We start from the raw sequence: 14673 nt of genomic DNA, 5'->3' as shown, positions 1-14673 counted from the left end.
CCCCAGACAGGAGCTTCTGTTCTCTACAGTGTTCTAATGTGCACTCTGTGCTTCGACTGCCTGTCAGACAAACCAGGGAAGAAAGCAGGAGTCTCTAAAGCAGTCATGCAAATTTCTCCAGGCTTACAGTCTCAAAGAAATTGGGCCTGGCCAAAATGACCTCAGGCATCCACTGAGGAGAAGAACTTGCTTCTAAGAACTTCTCTCCAGCCTTCCATGTTTCCTTCCATGACAGGCATCTGTGGGATGACAATTAGGTGTGGTGGGTGGGCATTTCTGTGGGCTGGCAGCCTATTTTAACTTCCAACTGTGGGAGTGAGCTTTAACTCTGTGCTAAAATTAGGGGAATCCAGCAACTCCTGTGGTTATTTCAATCAGTTCCCACTTATTGAGTAGCAGCGGCACAGTTAAGTAATAACATGGTAACCTTGCCAAGACATAAATGAAATGCTGAGTGTTGCCCAGTTGGAGCTGAAATCGCTTCAATGATCTAAGCTGAGAGCCAAACCAACAAAAGGGCTGCTGGCCTCTGGGGGTGGGGGAAACTGGGGACATGGAACAGAATTCCCAGAGCAGCTCCTTGGATGCTGGGGGCAGATTTAAGGGAGTGGGCACTGATTGGCCTGGCAATCCAAACTTCACTACAGAAATGCCAACAGCCCCAGGGGTCAGAAAGGCTCAGTTTGCTCTCCGTCCAAGAGAAGACACGTGGGCTCTGCCAGAGGAGCCCACTGCCAGACCCAGGGCTCCTGGAAAGAACTTGGCCCCTGGTGCTTGAGTTCACACCGTGGCAATGAATGTAATCATGATCCAGAGAAGGCGCTCCCAAGCCACACTACGGAGAACATTGTTCTGATTGGCTCTGCTATGAGAGGATGGTTTTCTCTAGCTGAGAGAGACAGGGATGCCATGCCAGCTCCCAGTTCAGACCGGCAAGTGAGGTCAAAAGAAGATCAAAAGAAGGAGAAGGGCAGAACCTTGAAGAAAGGTTCTATCCAGGATACTTAGGGCACCAAAGGGCCAACAAGCCCTAAGTCATCCCCCTTGGGTTGGGGTTAGAGCTGGGGGAGGGACCTGCGGTGACGGAGGTCATTGATAACTGCAGATTGAGCACTCAAATTTCAGTTCATGCAGGACTCGTTAGCTCTCCTTCCCCACTCTTCCAACAGTCTTAGCCATTTTACTCTGATGGTTAAGTGGACCTGAGTTCAAGTCCAGTGTGCACTCCAGGAGTCAGGGCCTACACAAGGCCAGGAATGCCAGGAGACAGGATTGTTGGTGACCATCTCAGAAGTCTGCCTGCCACACATTATGATCATTTAGCCCAGGGGTGGCCAATCTTTTGGCTCCCCTGGGCCACATTGGAAGAAGAATTGTCTTGGGCCACACATAAAATACACTAACACTAATGAAAGCTGATAAGCTAATAAAAAAATTCACAGAAAAATCTCATTATGTTTTAAGAAAGTTTATGAATTTGTGTTGGGCCACATTCAAAGCTGTCCTGGGCTGCCTGCGGCCTGTGGGCCACGGCTTGGCCAAGCTTGATTCAGCCTGAGAACCGAGTGAGCACCAGAGGAGAAGGAAAAAGGAAACCTGTCCACAGCACTACCTGTTTTACAGTGGCTGTCAACTCTGGCTGCACTTTAGAATTACTTAGGAGCTTTTTCAAAATACCTATATCTGGGCCCCACACCACATATTCTAATTTAACTAGTCTCAAGTGGGTGCTAGGCTTCTTCCCCATGTGATTCCAGTGAGCAGCAGGCCAGGCAAATACTGATTTCATCTTTCTAGCAAAGGTTAGGTAAGGAAGGGGATTTAAGCTTTGACTAACACAAAGGATGAGCAAAAACTCTGAGGGGTTTCCAGGTGGAAAGGCATGTTAAAGGTCACCAGACAGATCCTGTTCCTCCTGACCTGAGAGCACCATCCCTGACACCATCACCTCCACACCACCCCCGACAAGGAGAGACACCTTGACCTCTGCACCCCCTTCTCCCCCACGCACACTCGAGGCCAGGCAGTTCACAGTGGGACACAGCTGACTGCTCAAAGTTTACCTTATGTTGAGCTGATTTCAATGATCTCTTCTATTCTTATTCCTATCCTTTGAGTTTTAGTAGAAAGACATAAAGAAAATTCCACATGATGTTGTTTAAAAAAAAAAAATCTGAGCACCAGCTGTGTTACTGGATTGAAGGTTTGGCCCTGTTGTACTTTCAAATAACGATGATGCCTGCCCAAGTCAGAGGGACCGGTCTTAGCAGCTGTGAAGCTCATCTCCTCTCTCTGCCGCTGGAAACTCACCTGCCCTGTGTCCTAGCTTGTCTACACCACAGCATCCCTCATCTTCTAACAGTACCCGGGGGTTAAGAGCTTAATGGGTTTCCTTGACTTTTGTTTTAACAATTACCTTCACTACATTACACTAAAATTGAGGCTATACCAAAAAAGTCACTTTTATATCATTAATTAAGTAATGTTTTCATTTTACAAAATTTTTTTTTTTGAGATGGAGTCTTACTCTGTTGCCCAGGCTGGAGTGCAGTGGCACGATCTCGGCTCACTGCAAGCTCTGCCTCCCAGATTCACACCATTCTCCTGCCTCAGCCTCCTGAGTAGCTGGGACTACAGTTGCCTGCCACCATGCCCAGCTAACGTTTTATATTTTTAGTAGAGACAGGGTTTCACCGTGTTAGCCAGGATGGTCTCGATCTCCTGACCTCGTGATCTGCCCACCTCGGCCTCCCAAAGTGCTGGGATTACAGGCGTGAGCCACCATGCCTGGCCTTACAAATATTTTTTTAAAAGCCTATTCTGTTTCCAGAAGTGGTAGTTTACAGAGAAGTTAATGGTGAAGCAAAGGCAGACCCAGTTCCCCCTCATGGGAGCCTTAACTATATAATCACACAAACACATGTTAGGCCACACCTGTGATCTGGGGTGTACATCAGAGGTACCTGGTGATTTGAGGGTACATCACCCTTGCCTGAGTGTCAGGGAGGGCTTCTCTTGAAGATCTGAGGCTTTAGCAGAGATGGGGAGGGTGAGGAGGAGTTAACTCTGGGGAGGGTGGGGGCCAGAGCATCCAGACAGAGGAAGCCTTGCAGGCAGAGGCCCTGGACTGGGAGGGAACATGGGTAGGAGGAATTGAAAGGAGAGTTGTGTGAGTGAGACCCAGAGCAAGGGAAGGTGGGCTGACAAAGGGGCAGGAGCCATCTTAAAGTGAATTATGACCCTAAGAACAATGGAAAGACATCAAAAAGTCTTACTATGCAGGGGAAAATGTTTAAATGTTAGCAGGAAACTTCACATAAGGTAATTCCTCACTGGCCAATTCATACCATTATTCTGCATTTAGGTTTTAAAACATGGAAAGTTCCTTTTAAAAGCCAAAACATCCTTTTTAAATATCCAAAACCCTCTATCATTTATTCATTCATTTGTTCATTCTACAACCATTCTTGAGCACCCACTATGCACTGGGCCCTGCCTCTCGGTCACCGCCAATGTCGAGCTTACATGCAGGTGAGAGAGACAGGCAAGGAACAACAGCCGCATGGCCAGGGGTCTCTCCAGGGCTCTTGGTACTGCAGTGCCTCCCTGCACCCAGCCATCCTCAAAGCAACATTGGTATGAATGAGGCTGAGACTCACAGAGAAAGACAATAGTGGACAAAACAAAGTCGTGGCTCCCTGCAGGCTGACAGCCTAGTACAGGGAGCTAAGAACACATAACAGATAAATAGCTATACACACACCAGGTAGTTATAAATGCCATGAAAAATAAGACGGATAAGAGGAGTACAGAATGATGCAGGGCTTGCTATTTTATATACGATGGTCAAGAAAGTCTGATTAAGTGTCATTTGAGCAGAGAATGTGCTAGGAAGCTCTATGGAGGAACAACATTCCAGGGAGATGGAATCACAAATGCAAAGATTCCGAGGTGGAAGCATGCTTGCTTTGTTGTGGGACCCAAGGAAGTCAGTGTGTCTGGAGGGGTGCACAGGGAGTGGCATGGCAAAGGAAATTGCCCCTCAGGAGCAGAGGGTTACGTCAGAGGGGAGGCGTGAACCAGGTCACATGGCACTTTCTAGGACGTAATAAGGAGTATGGATTCTATGTCGCCATGGGAAGCCAGCAACCTTGCACGAGGTGGTTAAGTGCTGGGAGAAGAAAAATCAGGTTAAGGGGCTAGAGAGAGACTGGAAGGCTGGGGAGGCTGTTTGAAACAAACGGGCAGAGGAGCTGTCTCTGAGGAAGTGACTTTAGGGCTGAGTCTTGAAATATCTGAAGCAGCAACCATGCAGATTTCTGGGATAAGCCAGTTCCAGGCAGAGAAAATAGCACTGAAGTGGGAATAAGCATGACATATCCTGGAAAGAGCAAGAAGGTCAGCGTGGCCAGGGCACAATACCAGAGGAAGCAGGGGGAGGAGGCCAGCCCTGCGGAGGCCGTGGGACGGTACTTGGCTTTTATTCTAAATACACTGGGAAGATTTTCGAGGGCTGTAAGTAGAAATGACATGGTATGTGTTTTCGTGGGATTACTCTGATTGCTGCATTGGGAATAGACAATAGCAGGGAAGAGGTGGAAGCAGGGAGACCAGATAGAACCCTGTTGCAGTAGCTAAGGCCTAAGATGGCAGTGGCCCGGACAGAGGTGGCTGCAGGGATTAGGTTCAGGACATATTTTGAAAGCAGAACTGGCAATACTCACTAATAAATGGGATATGGAGGTAGAAGAAAGAGAAATCAAAGATGACTTCCGTTTTTGTTGTAGCTTGCTTGTTTGTTGAGGGAACTGGCTGAAAACCCAATAGATTTTGGTGGCTGTTCTTGACTAAGAAGAGTGTGGAACAAAGCCACAGAGCCACAGCCCCAGACAAGACCTGGATGAAGCGCTACAGCCTGGTGGTGCCAAGACTGGGAGGGAAACAGAACAGCACTATGAGACAGAATCCAGAAGCAAGGAGAGGAAGGAAAGGCTTTGGACCCCCTAAGGAGAAGGAGGTTGGGAGGACCTATTAGGGAAGACTCCACAGCTATGCTCCCTAGATTACTTTTGTGATCATTGTGGAGTAAAACTGACTTTGCGTCTGTATGTATTTACAGGTCTACGAATTTCAGTCACTGTATAATATACATATAAAACCACGACCACAATCAGGATACGGAACAATTCCATTGCCCTAAAAAACTCCCTCATGGCATCCCTTTCTTTGTTTGTTTGTTTATTTGTTTGGTTTTCAGATGGAGTCTCACTCTGTCACCCAGGCTGCAGTGCAGTGGCGTGATCTCAGCTCACTGTAACCTTTGCCTCCCATGTTCAAGCAATTCTTCAGCCTCAGCCTCCTGAGTAGCTGGGACTTCAGGCATGTACCACACCTGGCTAGTTTTTGTGTTTTTAGTAGAGATGAGGAGTCTCCAATGTTGGCCAGGCTGGTCTTGAATTCCTCATCTCAAGTGATCTGCCGTCCTCAGCCTCCCAAAGTGCTGGCATTACAGGAATGAACCACTGCACCTGGCCCATGGTATCCCTTTGATCTGTTCTCCATGAATCGTGTCTTTTTGAGGCTGCCATAGAAATTGAATCATATAGTATATAATCTTTTGAGACTGGATTCTTTTTCGTTTTTTTTTTTTTTTTGAGATGGAGTCTCGCTCTTTCTCCTAGGCCGGAGTGCAGTGGCGCTATCTCGGCTCACTGCAAGCTCCGCCTCCTGAGTTCACGCCATTCTCCTGCCTCAGCCTCCCAAGTAGCTGGGACTATAGGCAACTGCCACCGCGCCCGGCTAATTTTTTGTATTTTTAGTAGAGACAGGGTTTCACCGTGTTAGCCAGGATGGTCTCGATCTCCTGACCTCGTGATCCGCCTGCCTTGGCCTCCCAAAGTGCTGGGATTACAGGCATGAGACACCACGCCCAGCTGAGACTGGATTCTTTCATGCATAATGCCTTTCAAAGGCCTCTGAGATTCATCCACTTGTTGCTTTTTATTGCTGAGTAAATATTCCAATGTATGGATGTACCACAGTTTCTTTATCCATTCATCCGTTGAAGCACACTTACAGTATTTCCAGATTTGAGCAATTAGGAAGAAAGCTTTTGGCACGCACAGTGACTCATGCCTGTAAGGCCAAGGTGAGAGGATCAGTTGAGCCCAGGAGTTTGAGGCCAGCCTGGGCAACATGGTGAAATCCCATCTTTACAAAAAATACAAAAATTAGCCAGGTGTGCACTTGAGCCATGGAGGTCGAGGCTGCAGTGAGTCATGACCATGACACTGCACTCCAGCCTGGGTAACAAAGTGAGAAGACTTGGCCTCAAAAAAAAAAAAAAAAAAAGCTGCTAAAAACATTCATCTGTAGGCTTTCATAAGAACATAAGTTTTCATTTCTCTAGGGTAAACACCCAGGAGCAGGATTGCTGGGTCATATGGTAAGTGCATGTTTAACTTTGTAAGAAACTTCCAAACTGTTTTCCAGGATGGATGCTGCATTTTGCAGCCCCACCTACAATGTGTGAGAGTTTCATTTGCTCTACATCTTCACCAGCACTTTGTGTTGTCAACATTTTTCTTTTACTTCAATAGATAGAAGTTAGAACCACAATTAGCTATCACTACATTTGTGGTGGCAACTTACCCTCTTAAGTTTTTAAGTGCACTACATTTGTAGTGGTAGCTAATTATGGTTTTAATTTATATTTCCCTTATGACTAATGATATTGAACATCTACTTAAGTGTTTATTTGCCATCCTTATATGCTCATTGGTGATGTGTTCAAAACCTTTGCTCATTTTTTAGTGGGTTATCTGTTTTCTTCATGTTAAGTTTTGAATAATCTTTACATATTCTAGATACAAGTCCTTGGCCAGATAGGTAATTCGAAAATATATTTTCCCAGTGTGTGTATTGACTTTTCATTCTCCAAGATAGATCTCTCACAGAGTAAAAGTTCTTAATTTTGATAAAGTCCATTTGTTAATTTTTAAAAATAAATTGTGCTTTTGGTGTTATGTCTAAGAACTCTGCATAATAACAGATCATAAAGATTTTTTTCTAGGTTTTTTTCTAAAAGATTTATAGTTTTACCTATTACATTTAAGTTTATAATCCATTTTGAGTTAATTTTTGTATGAATTGTGAGGTTTAAGTCAGGGTTCTTTTTTTGCATATAGGTTTTCAATTGTTTTAATACCATTTGTTGACAAGATTATTCTTCCTCCATTGAACTGTTTGTGCACCTTTGTCAGAAATCAATTAGCTGTCTGTTTTGGGGTCTATTTCTAGACTCTATTCTGTTCCAACAATCCTGAACCTTTTCCTTTGTCAATACCATACTGTCTTAATTACTCTAGCTTCATAATTAGTCTTATTATTGGGTGGTGTGATTCCTCCAGTCTTATTCCCTTTTAAAATATTAAAATAATTGCTTTGAATTTTCATATAAACTTTTTATGACTTTACTTTTTGTTTTTTAAATGTTTGTAACAGATGTATTTTTTTTTCACTGTTGTAAGGACACTTAACATGTCAACATATCTACCCTTTTAAGTTTTTAAGTGCACAATATTAATTGTAGGCACAATATTGTACGGTAGATCTCTAGAACATATTTGTCTTGCATAACTGAAACTTCATATCCATTGAAGATGAATCCCTCATTGCCCTCTTCTCTTTATCCCTGGCAACTGCAGTCCTACTCTCTTATTTTATGTATTTGGCTATTTTAGATATCTCATATAAGTGAAATCATACAGCCATTTGTTTTTATGTGACTGGCTTCTTTCACTTAGCATAATGTCCTCCAGGTTCATTCATGTTGTCACATATGGCAGGATTTACTTCTTTTTTAAGGTTAAATAGTGTTCCATTGTGTACAAATACCACCTTTTATTTAGCCATTCATCTGCTGATAGACACTTAGGTTGATTCCATATCTTGGCTATTATGAATAATGCTGCAACAAACATGGAAATGCAGATATCTCTGTATATGTTCTTAGGAGATATGTCTATTCAAGGTTCTTTGCCAATTTTTTAGTTGGGTTATTTTATTTTTATGCTATTCAGCTGATGGTGTTTTTTAATCTTATTTTAGATATTAAACGCTTATCAGAATATGGTATACAAATATTTTCTCCCATTCTGTTGATTGTCTCCTTTGTTATACAGTATCTTTTCAGTTTGATGTAATCCCACTCGTCTATTTTTGCTTCTGTTGCTTGTGATTTTGATGTCATAGCCAAGAAATCATTGCCAAGACATTGAGATGTTTGCTTCCAGGAGTTTTAAAGTTTCAGGTCTTATGTTTAAATCTTTAACCCATTTTGCATTGATTTATATGTATGGTGTCAGATAAGGGTACAATTTCATTCTTTCACATGTATACATACAGTCTTCTTAATAAATTTAAAAAGTCATATACCATGATGAAGTAGGATTTATCCCTGGGATGCAAGGATGGTTCAACATATGCAAATCAATTAAAGTAATACAGGACATTTAAAAAGGATTCAAAATTACATGATCATCCCAATAGATGTAGAAAACACATTTAACAAAAATTAAAAACCTTTCCATGAAAAAAAGAAACCCTCAACAAACTAGGTATAGAAGGAATTTACCTCAACATAATAAAGGCTCTATATTAAAAGCTCACAGTGATGTCATACTCAGTGGTAAAATAACAAAAGCTTTTCCCGTAAGATCAGCAAGGCAAGGATGCTCACTCTCAACATAACACTGAAAGTATTTCTATGCAACATAGTACAGGAAGTCCTAGCCAGGCCAGAAAAAGAAATAAAAGTCATCCAAATCAGACAGGAAGAAATAAAATTACCTCTTTACAGATGGCATGATCTTATGTGTAGAAAGCCATAAAGACTCCACAAAAACCTATTAGAACTAATAAATGAATTCAATAAAGTTGCAGGTACAAAAATCAGTTGCATTTCTATAGGCTAATAATGAACTATCCAAAAAGGAAATTAAGAAACAATTCCATTTACAATAACATCAATAATTAAAATACTTAGGAATAGGCAACCAAGGAGATGAAAGAGTTATATACTGAAAACTATAAAGCATTGATGAAAGAAAGAATACATAAACAAATGGAAAGATATTATGTATTCATGGATCAGAAGACTTAATATTGTTAAAATGTCCCTATTACCAAAAGTGGCCTACAGAGTCAGTGTAATTCATATCAAAATCCCAAATGGCATTTTTTACAAAAATAGAGAAAACAATTTTAAAATTCACACGAAGCCACAAAAGACTCCAAATAGCCAAATCAGTCTTGAGAAAGAAGCACAAAGCTGGAGACATCACACTTCCTGATTGAAAAGTATATTGCAAAGCTACAATAATTAAAACAGTAATTGGCATAAAAACAGGTATACAGATCAATGGAACAGAAGTGAGAGTTCAGAAATAGATCCACATATATACAGTCATCTGATCTTCAACAAGAGTGCCAAAAATGCACAATGGAGAATGGATAGTCTCCATATAAATTTTAGAATCAGCTTGTCTCTACTTACAAAAATGCCAGGTAGGATGTTTTGATTGGAATTGTGTTAAATCTACAGATCAATCTGAGGCTAACTGACCTCTTTACAACTTTGAGTTTTTCAGTCCACGAACAGAGTATGCCTCTTCATTTATTCAGGTCATTGTTGATTCCTGTAATTACCATTTTGTAGTTTTTTGCACAGATCCTGTGGGTGTTTTGTTATATTTATAGCTAAATATCTCACTTTTCAAAGCTACTATAAATTTTTAAAATTTGTTTTCTAATTATACATTGCTATTACATAAAAATATTATTAATTTTTCTGTACTTACCTTGTATCCTGCAATCTCATTAAACTCACTTCTTTGTTCCAGGAGACTTTTTTGTAGATTCCTTGGAATTGCCTTCACAGACATATATGACACATGGTGAATAGGGACCGTATTATTTCCTTCTTTCCAATATGTATGACTCACTTATTTTAGTTATCTTTTTTATCTGTTGTCTTTCTTGTCTTTTATGTTCAACACTGTGCTTGCTTGAACTCCCAGCACAACGTTGAATAGGAGTAGTGAGTATGGAGATTGTCTTGTTCCCTTCTTTAGAAGCAAAGTACATAATCTTTTATCATTAAGCTTCATGTCAGCTAGTTTTTTATACATGCTATTTATTGTTTGAGGAAGTCCCCTTCAATTTCCAATTTTCTAAGAGTTTTTATCATGAATAGATGTCGAATTTTGTCATGTGATTCTTCTGCAGCAAATCAAATGAATGTGTGATTTGGGTTCTTAAACTGTTAATATAGTGGATTACACTTGGTCATGGTATGATAATTCTTTTTATGTATAGCTTGATTTGACTTGCTAATATGTTGAAGAGTTTTTTGTGTTTATGTTAATCAGGAATACTGCTCTGTAGGTTTTTTTTGTTGTCTTTGTGTTTATTATCTTTTTTTGTATGTATCTTTATAAGATGCAGATGCAGGTAAAGCAGTGATTAGAGGAACATTTCTACATTAAATGCTTATTTAAAACATTTAATAATGTTAGGAAAAAAGAAAGGATTTAAGTCAACAATGTAAGCTTTCACCTGAAGAAACTAGAAAGAGAAAAACCCAAAGCAAGCAGGGGAAAAAAGCAATAAAAAATAGAGCAAAAATCAATGAGACAAAACATATGTGTTTGATATCAGGTTAATGCTGGCTTCATAATATGAGTTAGGAGTGTTTTCTTCCATTTTCTAGAAGAGATTGTGTAGAGTTGATCTCATTTCTTCTTTAAATTTTAGAAGAATTAATGAGTGAAATCATCTGTACCCTGTAGATTTTTTTTCAGAAGAATTTTAACTACAAATTCCATTTGTTAATAGTTATAGAACTATTTAGGTTATCTATTTTATCTTGAGAGTCCTGATAGTTTGGGCTTTTCAAGGAATTGGTATAGTTCTTCTCAGTTGTTAAATTTATGTGCGTAGAGTTATTTGTAGTATTCTCTGATGCTTTCTTTTTTATTGAGTTGTTTGTAGTATTCCCTGATGCTTGTTTTTTTATTGTGGTATGTAGGACCTATAGCAGTATCTTCTCTTTCATTCTTGATATCAATAATACTAGTCTCTCTCTTTCTCTCTCTCTCTCTCCCTCCTCCTCCTCCTCTTCCTTTTTCTCCCCCTCCTCCTCCTTTTTCTCCTCCTCCTCCTCATCCTCCTCTCTCCCCCGCTCCACTTCATCTTATTAAAGGCCTATCAGTTTCATCAGTTTTAATGATCTTTGCAAAGAACTAACTTTTGGGTTCTTTGTTTATCCTCTGTTATTTTTCTGTTTTCAATTTCATTGATTCTATTCTTCATTGCTTCCTTTGTTCCTATTACTGCCATTAAGAGATTGCTTGGGGGCTGGGGTATGAGGGAACAGAGAAAATACAAAAGTATTAATGGATTTTTGCACTCTTTCTGAGAGTTAGAATCTCCCGCTCCTTGAATCAGCTTCTCCTGGAGTTCTCTCTGCTCCCTGGTGCCCACTTCTGGCTTTCAGGCCACATTGTGTTCAGAATGGGAGATCTCAGAGAGGAAAAATAATAAACTCACCATAAATTCAGTGATACTCCAAATTCTGGCCTTTTTCCTCAATTTGCTTGCTACTATTTAATTTTTGTGTTCCTTATACATTCTGTCCAGGTTCTATAGTTTCCTCAGAGCAACGAGGTGGAGTGTGTTTCTTTCATCTGACCCCATATACTTCGAGCCAATTCAAAGAAGGGCATAGGACCTGATATATGGAACCATCCTATCTTCCACCATCACTATCATTCTATCTCCGTGAGCTTATCTTCCACCACCACTCCATCTCCATGAGTTCCATAGAGATCCCCTGCAGGTGAGATTAAGATGACTTCAAAGATTGGCACCCCCATGACTAGACAGATCCTGGAGAGTTTAAAAGCATTTTTTCCCTTTAGAAATCAATTCCTACTACATAAGAATGGGTAGTTTTCCCCAAAGGGGATATTAAGTGAATACCATCTTGGGGCACTATGTTCCATTGTGGTATAGGTTGCCCTGACAGCCTATGGTTGGTTTCATGAAATTATCTTCCAAGCCAGACTGACAGTTTTTGAGATGACTGGATTTTTCTTCAAGGAAAAGCAAGCTTACCTGTTCTCCAGGCTCACGCATACTCCCTGTGGTCTTTTCTGATGATAGGTAAATTTGTTCCAAGTTTCCCATGCTCTACTAAGAGTACAGGATCAACCAGAGCTGGGCATCCACATCATCCTTGTAAAGTGGAGTACCAATTCTCCCAGTGCAATTGGAGAGGAAGCCCCAGTGGCAATACTCTTGCAGGCTTTATGGAAAGGTAAGTGTGGAGGAAGCCTAACACTAAATGAGAAATCCATACCTTTCCTACATGCCTGCCTGAACCAAATAAACCTTGTGTTACTATACAAGAGCTTGTCTTTTTAATATATTTAAAAATTAAAGTCAACATGGACATAGGGTGGGTGGCTCAAATTGAATGGTCATTGTGCACCAGGCTGGTTATCTCACTGTTAGTTACACAATAAAAGAGGATCAGATAAACACAGACATAACCTCTGCCTCCACTGATAATGTAAATCATCCCTTGTATCATTTGTCTTTCCTTCAGGCTGGATACAAAAGGCATAGAAATGAACAATTCATGCCTAAACATAGAAAAGCTTGAAAGCTAGTGCATGTCAGATGTTTATTCTAGGTCATCATTAAGGGGTTGAATGGATTTGCTTATAAACACAGGCTATTCTGTCAGTGGGGAGTGGGAGAGATAGAGTGTGTTTTGCAGTTGGAGGCAGCTCTTTTAAAGCCACATTGCAACTTTTCTGCCGTGCACAGTAAGTTATACAGATAATTCTTTTTCTAGGTTATGAAATGTTGTTCCCTGAGCAGTGGAAAGTATAATATGCTATAGAAACAACGCTTTTTCTCTCCACTTTGTGCAAATGCCATTTTTCATTACCCACTGAATGAGAGCTTGCTAGAGATTGAAACGAGAGCAGGACTGCCCCTCCCGCTAATGGTCAGGCACTTCATGACACACACTCAGCAACGACCTCCATGGGAGCTTGAGGAGGTCTCCCCAAGCAGCTTCTTCCACAATGAAGTCTGAAGTGCCAAGCCCTTAAAGGATGTCACATCTTTTCATGTTACCCATTTCCACCAGCCTCATTCTCTGCCTAGGGTTTTGTGGGTTGTTGTTGTTTTTCCCACCCAGTCCAACCAGAGCAGCTAAAGAAAAAGTGCCAAGACAAACAGAATGAGAGCCTTGGGGACCCTGTAATGGGTACAGAGCATGAGTGTGGTAATCATTCTTTTGATTTGTGCTCAGATATGTTTTCTATTTGCTTTTGCACAGAATGCACATTTTCCCCCTGGATTGCAAATAATCTGAACCAGGGTAAAACCATTACAAAGTGGCCTTCAAACATCATGTCTGTATTGGAACTGAATGACTGATCACACATTTAAATACAGAAACTGGGAATTCAGGTAAATGGCACTGATAGGGTTTTGTTTTTTGTTTTTTGCTTTTTGGGTTTTTTTTTTTAAAAAGCATGCTCCAAGTTGTTTAAATAATCTTTGTTTGCTCAGGTTCTGTCTCTTGTTTTCTTTCTCTATCTTCATCTATCTCTTTTAAAAAAGAATTCTGCATTTTTCCCTTTTAATTATGCTCTCATTTCAATGATTTGGTTTTATCCACAAAGCCAAAAATAAAGAAGGATTTTTATATCATTCCTAACAATTAAAACAGGGAGAAAAGATAGAATTCTCAACACCTCCCATGTCTGGTCATCTCTGCTATTTTTCTGGGGCCATAATTCCCGGGACAATCTTCAGCTTCTTACATTGTCATTGGTGTCTCCCGACCAGCCTCTTTTGAAGTTGATCGCAAGCAAAGAAAAAGTACACATAGAATGAGTTCTTCAGCTGACTGTCCTCCATTCTCACCCAGGAGAGAGGGGAAGAGGAAAAGCCCGGCTGGGAAATAAAGATGAATGTGCTCCCATGGTGCCGGTCAGGGCTGTTTTGTGCTGGAGCAGGCAGGCAAAGGAATCCCACCATGGGGCTCTGAGTCCCAGGTTAATGTCAAGTGCTGAGTTTTCTTTTAGTTACTCAAGGATCAAAGGGAAATTATTCAATAAAAAGGAACTTAAAGGGGACTTCTGTGCCCACATAAACCTTAATCAAAAACACTTGTTCAAATGTAGCTTCCTTGACCTGCCTTTTCGTATTGTCTTTTCAGCTCTTATACATACACATTTGTGATTAAAATAAAGATTTTCTCCCTCACCATTCAACATTTCCTTTTCCTCTCAGCTGACCAGAATTTCACCAGGGTGACATGACAGTTTGTTGCTAAGGAACTGAAGACTATGTCATAAGTGAGCATTCTAATGAAAAGAAGTGAACAGTTTGCAGCAGATCGGATATTAAGTATAAATCAGCTCTCTGTGTATGTCCCTGTGTGGTGGTATAACTGACAACAGATGAGAAAGAGAAGGCTCAGGGCATTCCTGCTTGAAATGTGGATTCTTAGCCACCTCCTCTGTAAAAGCTACTACTCATCCCCTCAATTGCCTCTTACTTATAAGAATGTCCTCATGCATTCGAACT

At 40.8% G+C, this 14673-nt stretch overlaps 1 long non-coding RNA gene across 2 annotated transcripts; it reads left to right on the top strand.

Moving 5' to 3' along the window:
- The first annotated feature begins 4038 nt into the window (after window positions 1–4038).
- On the top strand, window positions 4039–14184 carry LOC131382384 (uncharacterized). Of its 2 annotated transcripts, none has more exons than XR_009211819.1 (6): window positions 4039–4160; window positions 6410–6445; window positions 11701–11899; window positions 12226–12379; window positions 13415–13548; window positions 13811–14184. It is a non-coding gene; the product is annotated as an uncharacterized LOC131382384 (long non-coding RNA). The 2 variants fall into 2 exon arrangements; XR_009211820.1 differs by having other exon boundaries at window positions 4039–4190.
- The last annotated feature ends 489 nt before the right edge of the window (window positions 14185–14673 follow it).

The sequence above is a fragment of the Hylobates moloch genome, unplaced genomic scaffold, assembly GCF_009828535.3.
Source record: "Hylobates moloch isolate HMO894 unplaced genomic scaffold, HMol_V3 SCAFFOLD_23, whole genome shotgun sequence".
Lineage (NCBI taxonomy): Eukaryota > Metazoa > Chordata > Mammalia > Primates > Hylobatidae > Hylobates > Hylobates moloch.
The sequence above is the reverse complement of the archived record's forward strand: the minus strand, read 5'-3'. Positions and strand labels throughout refer to the sequence as shown.